The following is a 13492-nucleotide window of genomic DNA, read 5'->3' as shown; positions in this document are numbered from 1 at the left end:
AAGGCTGAGGAGACAAGCTTTACCATATGCTTGATCTCTGTGTGGCAGGATGCCAAGAGTCCCAGTAGCTGACTTTGATGAGAAAGCATCTCTAATGGTGCCTTGATTTGGAACAGAAATACCAGGTGATCAAGTCAGTGTTTGAGTAAGCTGGAACAAAAGCATTGCTTCCCATTTGACTCTAGTGTATTATCAGGTGAAGTAGTCAAAAAAAGTCAGTACTAGATGACTCCAGACTTGATTTTAAAAGCATAGGTATTTAGCTACTGCATAAATCACAAATAAAAATTTTGGCATTTGGTGCTACCACTCTTATTCATATGGTCCTAAGCTGGTATTACCTTGTGTAAACTTCTACCAACTCCATGGTTTTTACAAAAGCTTACACATTCATTACAAATGATAAGCACAACATCTCTTTCATAACCATATATCCAAGACTGGAAAGAAGGCAGAAAATCAGTGGACAAACTGAGGTAAGATCTTATTGACCCAATGATGAAGTTCTCTTGCAACAGCTCTCATTCTGATGGTCCCCAAAGGAGTCTGTGTCCTAATCTCCAGAATCCATGAGTATGTTGGGTTACATGACAAAGGGCAATTAAGGTTGCAGATAGAATTACATTTGCTAATCATCTGATCTTAGAATAAGGAGATTATCTTGGATTATCTGGATGGCCTAATGTAATCATGAGAGTATTTAAAAGTGAAAGAGAGCAGCAGAAGAAAAGCTCAGAGTGATGGATCGTTAAAAGGACTCAACTCACCATTACTGGCTTTGAAGGTGGAGGCAGGGGGCGGTGAGCCAAGGAATGTGGGTGGCTTTTAGAAGCCAGAAAAGACAAGAAAATGGGTTTTCCCTTAGAACTTTCGAAGGGAATGCAGACATCCCTATATCTTTTTAGTGCACCAAGATCCATTTCAGATTTCTGAATACGGAACTGTAAGGTAACAAATTTGCATTGTTATAAACCAATAGGCTTGTGGGAATTTGTTACAATAACAACAGGAAACTAATACAATATCCTTAATCTTCTCACTATCCTTTCAGCTAGTCGTGACCCTTAATGATGACAAAGCAGTTAAGATATTTGCTCACAAATTATTTTAAATTACATAATTATTGTCAGAAATGACAGCATCTATCATCCAAATGTCCTGGAACTGCTATTGCTGACATGGAATTTTTAGAAGAAATAAGAATTATTTTGTGACATTTAAAGATTTTCATACAGTTCAGGAGATTTCTCCTTCTGGGGTAGCCTTGAGTAATTCAAATAGAGTATTTTCTTAAACTTAAAAATAATTTCAAAGTGCATACATTAAAAAAAGAAATAAGGCCAGAGTCAACAAATCACTGGAGCCAGGTTTTACTGACATAGAAGAGTCAGTTCTTAATTTTTTAGGAATTTTGGGAGCCCTGAAATCATCCAGGATGGGTGTTTTACCTTCCAGAAATTAGCAAACACTATGAAGGGAGAGCTGATTGCTAAACCTTTACCAGTGCGCCAACAGCTAGAGTTTTGAACAAGCATCCTTCACATACATTGTATCTCCCACTCCTAAGATTCATCCACTATTATCACTGTGGTGTATATCTTCCATATTATTTTGTCTTTACATTTATTTTTGGGTTTCTAGATAAAACACAGGATTTTGTTAGTATTTCTTTCTCTCATTTTTAAAGTATTATGAATTTATTTTTTAAAGTTGCATACTTCATTAGCTCAGGAAAATCCTGCAGATTTGTCCATGTTCTATCATATAAATCTGCCTAGTGTTTAAAAACTATGATATTTCATAATATATATGTATATAGTATAGATAGACCAGTTTAAGTGATATAATAATGACTATCTTTATGAATATGTGCATAGTTTTAACTTTCTTACTACTATAAACAATGCAGCAATGGATGTCCTCCTATCCCTCCAGAACAAATGTGCATCAGGTTAAATAATGACATTTGGAATTTCTACATCAAAGACGATGGGTATTTACATTTTAATATAAACTGTGGTGGTTAATTTTATGTATCCTCTTGGCTAAGCTATCACACACAGCTATTTAATCAAACCAGTTTAGGTTTTGCTATGGAGGTATTTTGTTCATAGGATTAGAGTTGCTCAACAGGGGCTTGCTGGCTGATGCCCACAGAAGTCAATGTGTGACACCAGGATTTTGAGAACCGAAAGACTTTACTGCAAGGTCACCTAGCAAAGAAGACAGAAGGTAAAAAACTCAAATCTGAGAAAACTGGATATCCATATCCAAAAGAATGAAAGAGTACCCCTATCTCAAACCTCCTACAAAAATTAATTCAAGACCAATAAAGGATCTAAATATAAAAGTTAAACCATAATGGTACAGGTGCAAGAGTGTCCTTTGTGACTTAGAGCAGATGTCCCTCACTATTGCATTGTGGTGGGAATGTGGAGAAGCATGGGGAAAATACAACTGAAGTGACCTAGGGACTATGGTTAACAGTAGTAATGTAATATTATGTACCTATGCCAAAGACATGCTGTGCTGATAATGCAGGAGTTTGGAAAAAATGTGTCAGATGTATGCTGTGGACCTGGCAAGAGTCTGAGGATATAATCTCATAATCTATAACAAATATTCCACTATGGTGTGGTGTGTGGATAGAGGAGGGTTGTTTGGGAATGCTGCACACGTGCATGATTGTTTTATAAATTTACAACTTCTGTTATATAAATATATTTAAAAAAGAATAATAGGGCGGATTGGGGGGGAAATATACCAAGTGTAAGATAAGGACTATAGTTAGCAGTAAGATTTTGACAGTGTTCTTTCATAATTTTAAACAAATGTCTCACAATGCAAGGTGTTGGTGGTGAGTTGATGTATGGGACCCCTGTATAATGTTATGCATGTTTGCTTTGTAAGTCCACAACTTTTGCTATACACTTATTGTTTATGTATGTTCATGTAAAATGATATAAAAACAATAATAATAATAGGGTGGGTTGAGGGAAAAATACTTTGGTTACTAGTAACATTGTAAGTCTCCTCTTTATCATTAGTTTAAAATGTTTCACAACAATACAAAGTATTGATAGTAGGGTTAGGTATGAGAGTCCTGTATGATGTTATGTATATTTGTTTTGTAAGTTCACAACTACTACTATACACTTATTGCTTATGTATCTTTATGTATGAGTGATACAATTTAATAATTTTTTTAAAAAGTTACAACCATTAGAACTCCTTGAAGAAAATGTAGGAAAGCATCTTTAAGATCTTGTGGTGGGACATAGTTTCTTAGACCTTATACCCAAAGCTTGAAAAACAAAAGAAAAAATAGATAAATGGGACCTCCTCAAAATTAAATACTTCTGTGTTTCAAAGAACTTTGTCAAGAAGGTGAAAATGCAGCCTACTCAATGGGAGAAAACATTTGGAAACCACATATCCGATAATGGTTTGATATCCATGATATATAAATAGATATCAATGATAAAAAGACAAACAACCCAATTGAAAATGGGGCAAAAGACTTGAATAGACATTTTTTCCAAAGAGGAAACACAAATGACTAAAAAGCACATGAAAATATGTTCAGCATCACTAGCTGTTAGGGAGATACAAATCAAATCTGCAATGAGATATTATTCACACTAGAATGCCCACTATTAAAAAAAAAAAAGGGAAACTACCAGTGTTGGAGAGGATGTGGAGAAATAGAAAACGCTTATTCACTGTTGGTGGGAATGTAGAATGGTACAGCTGCTGTGGAAGACTGGTGATTCCTCAGGAAGCTAAATATAGACCTACCGTTCCACCTAGCAATCCTACTACTAGGTATATACTCAGAAAGAACTGAAAGCAGGAAGAGAACAGACATTTGCACACCTATGTTCATAGCAGCACTATTCACAACTGCCAAATGATGGAACCAACCCAAGTGTCCATCAACCAATGAAAAAACAAAATGTGGTATATATATATGATGGAATATTCTTTAGCCTTAAGAAAACATGAATTCTTGATGCATGTGACAACATGGATGAGCCTTGAGGACATTATGTTGAGTGAAATAAGTCAGACACAAAAGGACAAATATTATATTATCTCATTAGGATAAGCAAAGTAAAATGAACAGATTCATGGAGTTAATAGCAAGAATATAGGTCACCAGAAGATAGAATGAAGATAGAGAATGGGGAGTGGAGGCTTAATTTGTGCAGAATTTGTAATATGGTTGTTTGCAAATGTTTGGAAATGTATAGAGGTGATGATAGCACACTTAGTGAATGTAATAAACGGTGCTTATAAATGGGTATGCTTGTGGTTGAAAAAGGAAGTTTAGCATCATGTGTGCCACTAGAAAGAGAGCTAGAGGATGGAAACATGGGACTGAATACAATAGTGAACCCCGTTGCAGATGATGAATATGGTTAATAGTACAAATACAATGTAAAAGAAACCAGACACAAAGTACTATTATAGTTTGACTCTATTTATTTAAAATGTAAATATAAATAAACTTATAGAGATGGAATTAGATTAGCAGTTATATACAGCAGGGAAAGGATGGATTGAGAGGTGATTGCTATGGGGTAGGGGTTTTTCTTTTTGGTATAATGAAAATGTTCTCAAGATGAATTTGGTGATAAATGCACAACTCTGGGATTATATCAAAAGCCATTGAATGTACACTTTAGATGGATTGTATGGTATGTGAATATATCTCAATAAAATTGCTTTTTAAAGAAAACCTCAAATCTGCCTCCCTGAGCTGGGGAGAAGCAGAGTTTTACTGAGCTAGAGTAGGGAATGGCTTTGGGAGGTGGGATGATATGACGTGGTGGTTATGAGATGACTAAGGTGTGGAGGCTGAGTTAGGTGGAACATGCTCACTGGAAGATCATGCCTGCCCATACATTGCTTGATCAAAAATGTCAGCCTTAGCATGATTGGGGTGGAGATCTTAGTACTGATATTTGTTGCTTTGCTCATGTGCACGTACGGGTATCCCGAATTTTCTGATTTTGTTCAGTTTGAACCAGCCGATAAGGCGGAACTAAAAAAAAAGTAGGGACTGGGTCAGATAGGGTATTACTAAGGACTGGGGTGACTGCTAGGCCATTGCCAGGGCATGGGCAGGATAATCAAGGGGAGTGGCCTAGGAGGAAGACAAGAGCTTTTTAGCCGGTTTCATTAGCATTTACCATCAGTTGACTTTGAGTACAAGAGTTAACCCTCAATATGTGGGTGGACCTCCTCCAATCAGTTGAAGGACTTATGAGCAAAAACTGAGGTTTCCTGGAGAAGAAGAAATTCTGCTGCAAGACTGCAGCATAAAGTCCTGCCTGAGCTGCCGGCCTGCCCTACAGATTTTGGATTTAAGATGACGACGTTAACTGCTGCCAAGTTTCTAGCCTGCCGGTCTGCTGTATTCATGGCCAGCTTGCCAGCCTCCACAACCATGTGAGCCAATTCCTTACAATAAGTCTCTTAATGCATTTATATATATCCTATTGGTTTTGTCTCTTTGCCGAACCCAGACTGACTCACCACTAAATGCTTTCCAAAGAGGCTGTGACAATTCAAAGCTCTAATGTCTGGCAATGCTGTTTCTCTAATCCCAATGTAGATGTAGTCAATTTACATCTGCCAATGTGATGGATGGAAAGTGTGTTTTTTGCTTTAATTTCTCTTTCTTGATTACTACTGAGGTTGAACCTATCGCCATCTTCATGGATAACTGTTTCTGTATTCAGGGAATTGTCTGTTCATGTGCTTTCCTCACTTTTCTATTTTTTGTCTTTTTCTAATCAGTGTGTAGGCCAGATCGGAATACTAACCATTTGTCCATCATTGTTGTAAATATTTTCTCTCAGATTGTTCCTGATATTATTGTTTTTTTAACTTTAAATAATCTTTGTATTTTGGAATAATGTTTGATTTATGGAAAAAGAAGGTAAAGAAGGTACAGAGTTCTCGTAGACGTTCTTCTGGCTTCCCCTACGTTAACATTCTACGTTACTAGAGAACATCTGTTACAATTAACACACCTAATGTCCTTCTTCTCTTCTGGGATTCCAAGCTCCATGTCTCTTTAGCTTTCTCTCTGTTGTGGCATGTTTAACAGTTTTGGGGAGTATTGGTCAAGTGTTTTGTAGATTGTCCCTCAGTTGGGTCTGTGTGATGGTTTGCTCATGATTAGATTGTTGCAATGGTTTTGGGAGGAAGATCATAGAGCTGAAGTGTTATTCACATCACATCATATACAGGATACATATGATCCACCTGTCTTATCTCTGACAATGGTGACCTTGATAACCTGGCTGAGGTAGTGTATAAGGGAGGGTTTGAAGAAGAAAGTATGAGGTGAATCATAGACTTGTCATCATATGCTTACTTTTTCTTCTGTAGAAAGTGAATTACCCCTTAACAGGAGCTGATCAGCACAAAATTGACACAGAAAGAGAAATCAGAATATAGATGATTGAGCTTATTTGGAAATCCTGAGTAATTTCATGTTAAAGATTTATGAAGTATTGTTTTATGAACTTATTAATGAAAGGTAGATATTGCCATGGGTTTAAACTGGGTAAACTTTCTCTGAGGCTATTTTGGTTAAAAAAAAAAAAAAGAAAAAGGAATGGTTTCTTATATTTTGTTTGTTATTATTAACAGTTTGTTATTATTAACAATTTGTTATTATTAACAGAATAAAGAAATGGTACAGCATATATGCACTTAGAATATACATCTAATTAGAATATACATCTAATTACATCTAATGACCAGCATTAAGTAGTGTATTAAATTATTCAAATTGCTCTTCAGTATAATTTATGCCATTGATTAGATTTATGGTGATAGCTATGAGATGTAAAGTAAATATTGTGACATTTTGTAATTGAAATAAATGCTTGTACTTCAATTAATGGTAATTTTTTAGTTCATTAACTATAAAAATTAGTTGTTATAGTCTATTCCAAATTCTACAGTCAAATGAATTGAGTCATAGGCAGCATGAGTTTAAGAACAAGGCAATGTCAGATAAACCTTGTAACTTTTTTTGATACAATGATAAAGTAGCACTAAAATTTACTATATAAAGATGAGAAAATATCTGTCTCTTCTAAGTCTTATGTCATATATTCCTTTTCAGACATGGCTTGTGGCAAGTGATACCTGATCTTAAGATATGTGAATTTTTTTCTCTATTGCTTAACTCACCTTAGAATTCTTAATCGTAAATCTTAATTTACGATTGTGCTTCATAAAATGCAGCCACAATCTTACCTAAAATAGGGAATAGCATGGTTTTGTCAAAGCATACTACTTAGAGGTGTTAAAATATCTGGAGGGAAAGACAGTACCTTTATAAAGTAGTTTACAAAACTTTACACTTGAATGAGTAAAAGTGCTGAAAGACATTAAAAAAAAAAGTACATTTTAAAATATTTAAGTATGAGCCAGAGACTTGCATCAAAATCACCTTGAGTTCATACCAAATGTAGATTCCTTGAATGTTTTACCATTTCTTTTTTTTTTTTAAGATTTATTTATTTATTTATTTTTCTCCCCTTCCCCTCCACCCCCCTGCCCTGATTGTCTGTTCTGTGTGTCTATTTGCTGCGTCTTCTCCTTTGTCAGTTTCTGTTGTGTCAGTGGCATGGGAATCTGTGTTTCTTTTTGTTGTGTCATCTTGTGTCAGCTCTCCGTGTGTGTGGCACCATTCCTGGGCAGGCTGCACTTTCTTTTGGGCTGGGCGGCTCTCCTTACGGGGTGCACTCCTTGCGCGTGGGGCTCCCCTACACGGGGGACACCCCTGCGTGGCACGGCACTCCTTGCGCGCATCAGCACTGCACATGGGCCAGCTCCACGTGGGTCAAGGAGGCCCGGGGTTTGAACCGCGGACCTCCCATGTGGTAGACGGATGCCCTAACCACTGGGCCAAGTCCGCTTCCCTGTTCTACCATTTCTTTAGGTGTCCTCCTGGAAACTGAAGTTTGAGGTCTACTGGTATGAAGATTATTGTTTCATTTATAATAGGTAAGAGAGAATTGGAATGCATACATCAAGTTCTCCATTAGAAAGGCCTTCCTACCAAAGACAAATTCTGTGGAAGCTGTTTTGTGTTTCACACGATATGCTGTCCTTAATAGATTGTCTTCTGTCTGTTCCTCTAATGCTTTGTGGTTACCCCCTTTATGACTCTCTATCTTGTATTGTAGTCATTGTGTGCCTATTGAATACTAGACTATAATCTCCTCAAGGGCTGGAATCATGTGACTTCATCTCTACATCCTTACAGCCCCTATTTAAATTTAAGACAAATACATATTTGATGATTTCATTTGGGAAAACAATGAACTAATTGGATTGAGATTAAGCATAACCATTGACATCCATTGGTATTATTCTCAGGTCTGAAAATAAATTATGATAAATAACACCAAAAACTACAGGCACAGTTTCTGCCTGCTATAAATTAATTTAATCAGTACTCATGATTATTTCCTAATGTTTTCTGTTCTAACATTTTTCAAGGAACATTTCTCCCATCTCTTTCCTTTACATTTGTACAACAGTTGCTCCCAAGCCTTGAGGGATCTTTTTCCGAGGCACACATACTAGAGGAACATTCATTACACATAAGGGAATCAATGCTTTGATTAAATATATAATGGCCTTCATTATTTAGATAATGTTTTAGTTTCACAGCTGCTAAAATGAATACCATACAGTGGGGTGGCTCAAACAACAGGAATTTATTGACTCGTGATTTTAAAGCTAGGAAAAAGCCAAAATTGAAGTGCCAGTAAGATGAAGCTTTCTCTCTGAAGACTGAGGGGCTGGTTGCAATGACCCTTAGCCCTTGGAGCTTCGATCGCATGGCTGTGTCTTCTTTCTCTTTTGGGTTCCATTGGCTTCTGACTTTTGTAGACTTCTGGCTTCTGATTGCTCAGTATAGCTGCTGTATCTGTGTCCAATTTCCTTTGTTTTTAAGTACATCAGCCATACTGGATGAAGGCCCAACTTCATTCAGTTTGGGCACACCTTAACAAATAGCATCTTCAGAGGTCCTACTTACAAGTGGGACCTGAACATGCCTTTCTTGAGGGACATGATTCAATCCCCAATAAGTAATAATGACCACACAGAAAAACATATTAAAGATATTTAATTTGTTTAATTTTAGTAGTAACAAGTGAACAGGGGTTGATTTCCATTCTTTACCTCCAACTTGAAAACCAAGGGATCCTTTTCCCTTCATTCCCTAAAAAACTCAAAAGTGCTTTACCTATCTCTTTGGGGGAGGGTGCAGAGAACAAGATTGAAGAGATATTGAGGCTATGTTTTTACTGATTTTAATTATGAGCTATTACTAGTGAATGGCAAGGTAAAAAGACCATTTTATTGGTCACCTATATGAGAATCATTCACTTTGTAAATTTAATTCATTCACAGCTATTGATATTGAAGAACTGCCTTCTTCTAGCTCAGCTTTTCACAGTCCTGCACAGCTACTTCAGGGCACATCTGGGAGAGTATTCAAACCAAGACCCTACCAGCAGAGCCCTGCCCTTGACGCCAGCATCTTCTCCCCAACTCTCCTTAGGTTTGGTTCTCCCATGTGCTCTGGCTCCTGGAGGGCTGGGATTTCTCATGAAACTCGTCACTTTTGGTAAAGACCCTAGACCTTAGCGCTCTCCATGTTCACCTCTTGAATTGTGCTTGATCAGCCCAGGGGCTAAGCAGGTGACCACAGCGGCTACAGGCATAACTGTCTTGTTCAATTTCCGCCCTACCCATTCTGCCTAACTCCCTGAATTGTGCAGCAAGCCTTGGTTGAAGTTTCTTCATTGTTTCTCAGAAGACTTGTGCCATTTTAGGATGGAAAACCTAATTAAAATGTTGAAAATATACAGTTACAACAAAAAGGCAAAAACATTTAAAGCACACCCAAGAAATGTTTTTGGTAGAATTACGTGGTCTGTAGCTCACACCACTTCAAACACAAGGCCAGCTGAAGGGCAGAAAGGCAAATGGGAAGGCAGGAACCATGGCATGGGTGGTGGACAGTTGTCTGCTTTTGAAGGGCAGAAAGGCAAATGGGAAGGCAGGAACCATGGCATGGGTGGTGGACAGTTGTCTGCTTTTGAAGGGCAGAAAGGCAAATGGGAAGGCAGGAACCATGGCATGGGTGGTGGACAGTTGTCTGCTTTTCCTCTCACCTTGCATCCTTTTCCCCTTCTCCACCCAATTTCTTTTTGGAGAAATTACTTGTCCCCATTGTGCCTAGTGGGTACATTCAGGTGCCCACCTTTCTGTGAGGGATGCCAAAGGGACCCCTGGGAGCTCCTTCCTCTCATTTTCCCTGTCACCTTCCTGGGGATAGCACAGGTGAGGCTATGGAAATGCTGGGCAGCTGCCTTTACTTGACTTTTCCAGATTGGGTTCTTTTAGGTTTTCCTTCAGATTTGTGAGTTTTCTAGTAAGTGGCCCTATGCCTCATCTGCCCGGAGTTCAGCTCTTGTTACCAGTCAAAAGGGTGAGAAGTAAGGAGAATTGCATTGTCTGGGAAGAGTTTTTTTGCTCCACATTGGACAAATAAGACAAAGAGTATTAATCATATCATTTTACCAATTTGCATTCATCTGTGTAGCTTTCTGAACACTGGAGGAACAACTGAGTTTGTTTTTAGGATTAGTTGAGGTAAATGTGCCTGAACAGGGTTTTTTTGGGTGATGTTCCCATAACTTGTTAAGCTGACTGTTTTCTGTCATTTTATTTTTTGAAGTTGAAATAAAGTTTACTTATTTTTAAAAAAAGACAAAGGATAGTTCTATCTTTGTTATCATAGTACTGTTACATTCAATCAAAGATTGCATTAAGTTTGATGTTCTAGTCCCTGAGTCATTAAAAACATTTTCATATTTACCTTCTTTACATCCTAAAAAGTGTACAAAGGGATCATTTACACAGTAATAAATCCTGAAGGTGATGAGGTGTCTGGGATCCCAGCAACCTATAAAATGTTGTTGTTACCATGCCATTTACCAGGTAGGCACGTGCCACATTCTTTAAACTTTCTGTTAATCAAAATCATTAAAGAAATTGGCGACACAAACCAATCTCATTAGTTTTCATTCATTCTGTGATGTGTAATGAAACACTGAGAATATGAGCCTTGTGTCAACAGCTTCTAGACTCTGAGAATATTGCCCTTTTAAATGAATACTGCTTTTCACCTAATTTACAGTTTTTGATTGCCAAATAAGCTTAATTAATTCATAATTGACACCTTAGTCCTGCCATTACCAGAAACACCTTCATTGTTTACTGATTTCTATAATTTGCTCTAGGGATTGAAAAAAAAAAGTCTCTGTGGGGTTTGCAGTTTTGAAGCAAAGCACTGAAGACCACAAGCAAAGCAGCTTCTCTACCTCAAACTGGCAGAATTAGGTGGCTTTCATTAAGCTTTGATTTTCATGACAAAGAACTCCAAACAGCACGTTAATATGGTGGAAATATGCAAAGAGGCTCATTTGAGGGTTTGATTTTCTAAAAAGAGAATTTTAAGGTCTCCTTATTTTGACTCCCAGAATTAAACCTGTGTTAGAAAAAAGTGGGAAGTATGTTCTATGACGAGATGCCACCATCACCTTTTTGGGACCTCTATAACAAAATTACTGAAATGTGTGGCTGGGCTGTTTTTGTGTCTCAAACCCAGATTTCTCTGTCATTATGTGTGTTTCCAGAGAAGTGTTAGTCATGGGGAATTGAGGCTAGGTAAACGACTTGTAGATGGAAGCGTTAGTTGTATCAAAACTGGTATTTCCCACGATTGCCACCAGAGGATGTTCTAGGCATGTTTTTTTGGTCAGAGCAACTCAGTAGAATAAAATAGCCAGTCCTTCCAACAAGCTCTAAGGATGTGGAAAATCTCAACGTCAACAGCAGCTCATAAAATGGAAAAGAACACGGTATCATCTGTGTGTTTAAAAAGTCTGAGGTGTTTAGCCTAACTGTTCTTGAATCATTTCCATGATACTGACAAGCAAAGATACAGCAGAGAAATCTGTCAGATTTAGTACTTGACTACATGGTAATAGAGAAAATAGTTAGGCTGCCCATGTTACGGTTCTTTTGGAGATTTGGGAAAGCAGCCATTTTGGTTGTTAGATTTATTATTTTTATTATTACTGTAATGAGTCTAGATTAGGAAGAAGCACAGGGAAGGACAAAAAAGAGAGGAATTTTAGTATAGGTTCAGTTAAGGAAGAGAAGATAGGGAAATATACCTCACATTCAGTCCAGAAATAAACTATAAAATACTAGCAAAAGAGTAGTAAGAGCACCTGTTGTAGACAAGAACTTCAAAAACTTATCTCTTAGATAAGAGGAAATGCCAAAACATGACTTAGAGGTTGAATCTTCCATCACCTCAAAAGAATACATAGTTAAGCTGAAAAGCAACCTATTTCCTGTGAGGCTACCACATTATATAAAATACATATATTTTTTGCATGCTGCAAGAACACTTGAGAATATGAAATATGTATTAAAATGAATAAGTTATAATATGCTTTAAGGGAAAATCATTTGTGCATGTGGATATGAGATCTATATTTTCATACTGAGAAGCACAAAAATAATTTTCGAGTTTAAGGAGATGTGTTTTAAATATCATATACATTTTAAAGGACTTTGCTTATTACAAAAATAAGATGGTTTAAAATATTTATTTTTATAAGGTTCTTATAATGAAATACTTTGTACACATGTTAGTGATAGGTGCAGTTCTTATAATAGAATTGTCAAATGGGCACCTACAGGTACAGAATACCTCCAGCAGGTGGACTTCTGCAAAGTCAAGGTTAAGATTGCTGTCCTGTGGGACCTGAAGGAATTTGCACATAACCTCCTTCTTTCCTTAGAGATGTTGGAGGGCAAGGTGTCTGGAATTCTGCTTCCACACCAGTCACCTCCTGCCACTGTTGACTGCCTGAAGGCAAACCATCTAGACAATGGGAACCAAAGCAGCTCCTAGGATAATGGTAAAAACGAAATGAAATCCTAAGTGTAAAGCCCACTTTGCCCATGGTAGGCATTCAATCAACATCAGCGACAGTTGTACCCAGAAAAGGCCAAGCTTAAAGCCGGTCCTTTGGGTTTGGGTGGGAAGCAGAAACCAGGTGCACTAATCCTATCAGTTCATTGTTACCACCTTGACCTTGCGGAGATAAGGTTCAGGATAGGCAGATTTTGCCAAAGGGAAGAAGGCGATGCCAGCAGCAGTAAATCTTGGCTTGTTGGGTTTGAGAGAGTAGCCCAAGGGAAAACAGGCCTGCGTTGTGTTCACCTGGGAGGTGCTGGGATCAGACAGCAAGGGATTCAAGAAAGCATGCACCAAATAACAGAGAACTTGATGGGAGCGAAGTGAGGGAGGATGGGAGTCAAACAGAAGAGAGATGATAGAGGAAAACTTCCCTTTGCACAGTGT

The sequence above is a fragment of the Dasypus novemcinctus genome, chromosome 14 (genome assembly GCF_030445035.2).
Source record: "Dasypus novemcinctus isolate mDasNov1 chromosome 14, mDasNov1.1.hap2, whole genome shotgun sequence".
NCBI lineage: Eukaryota > Metazoa > Chordata > Mammalia > Cingulata > Dasypodidae > Dasypus > Dasypus novemcinctus.
This window is presented reverse-complemented; position numbering follows the sequence as displayed.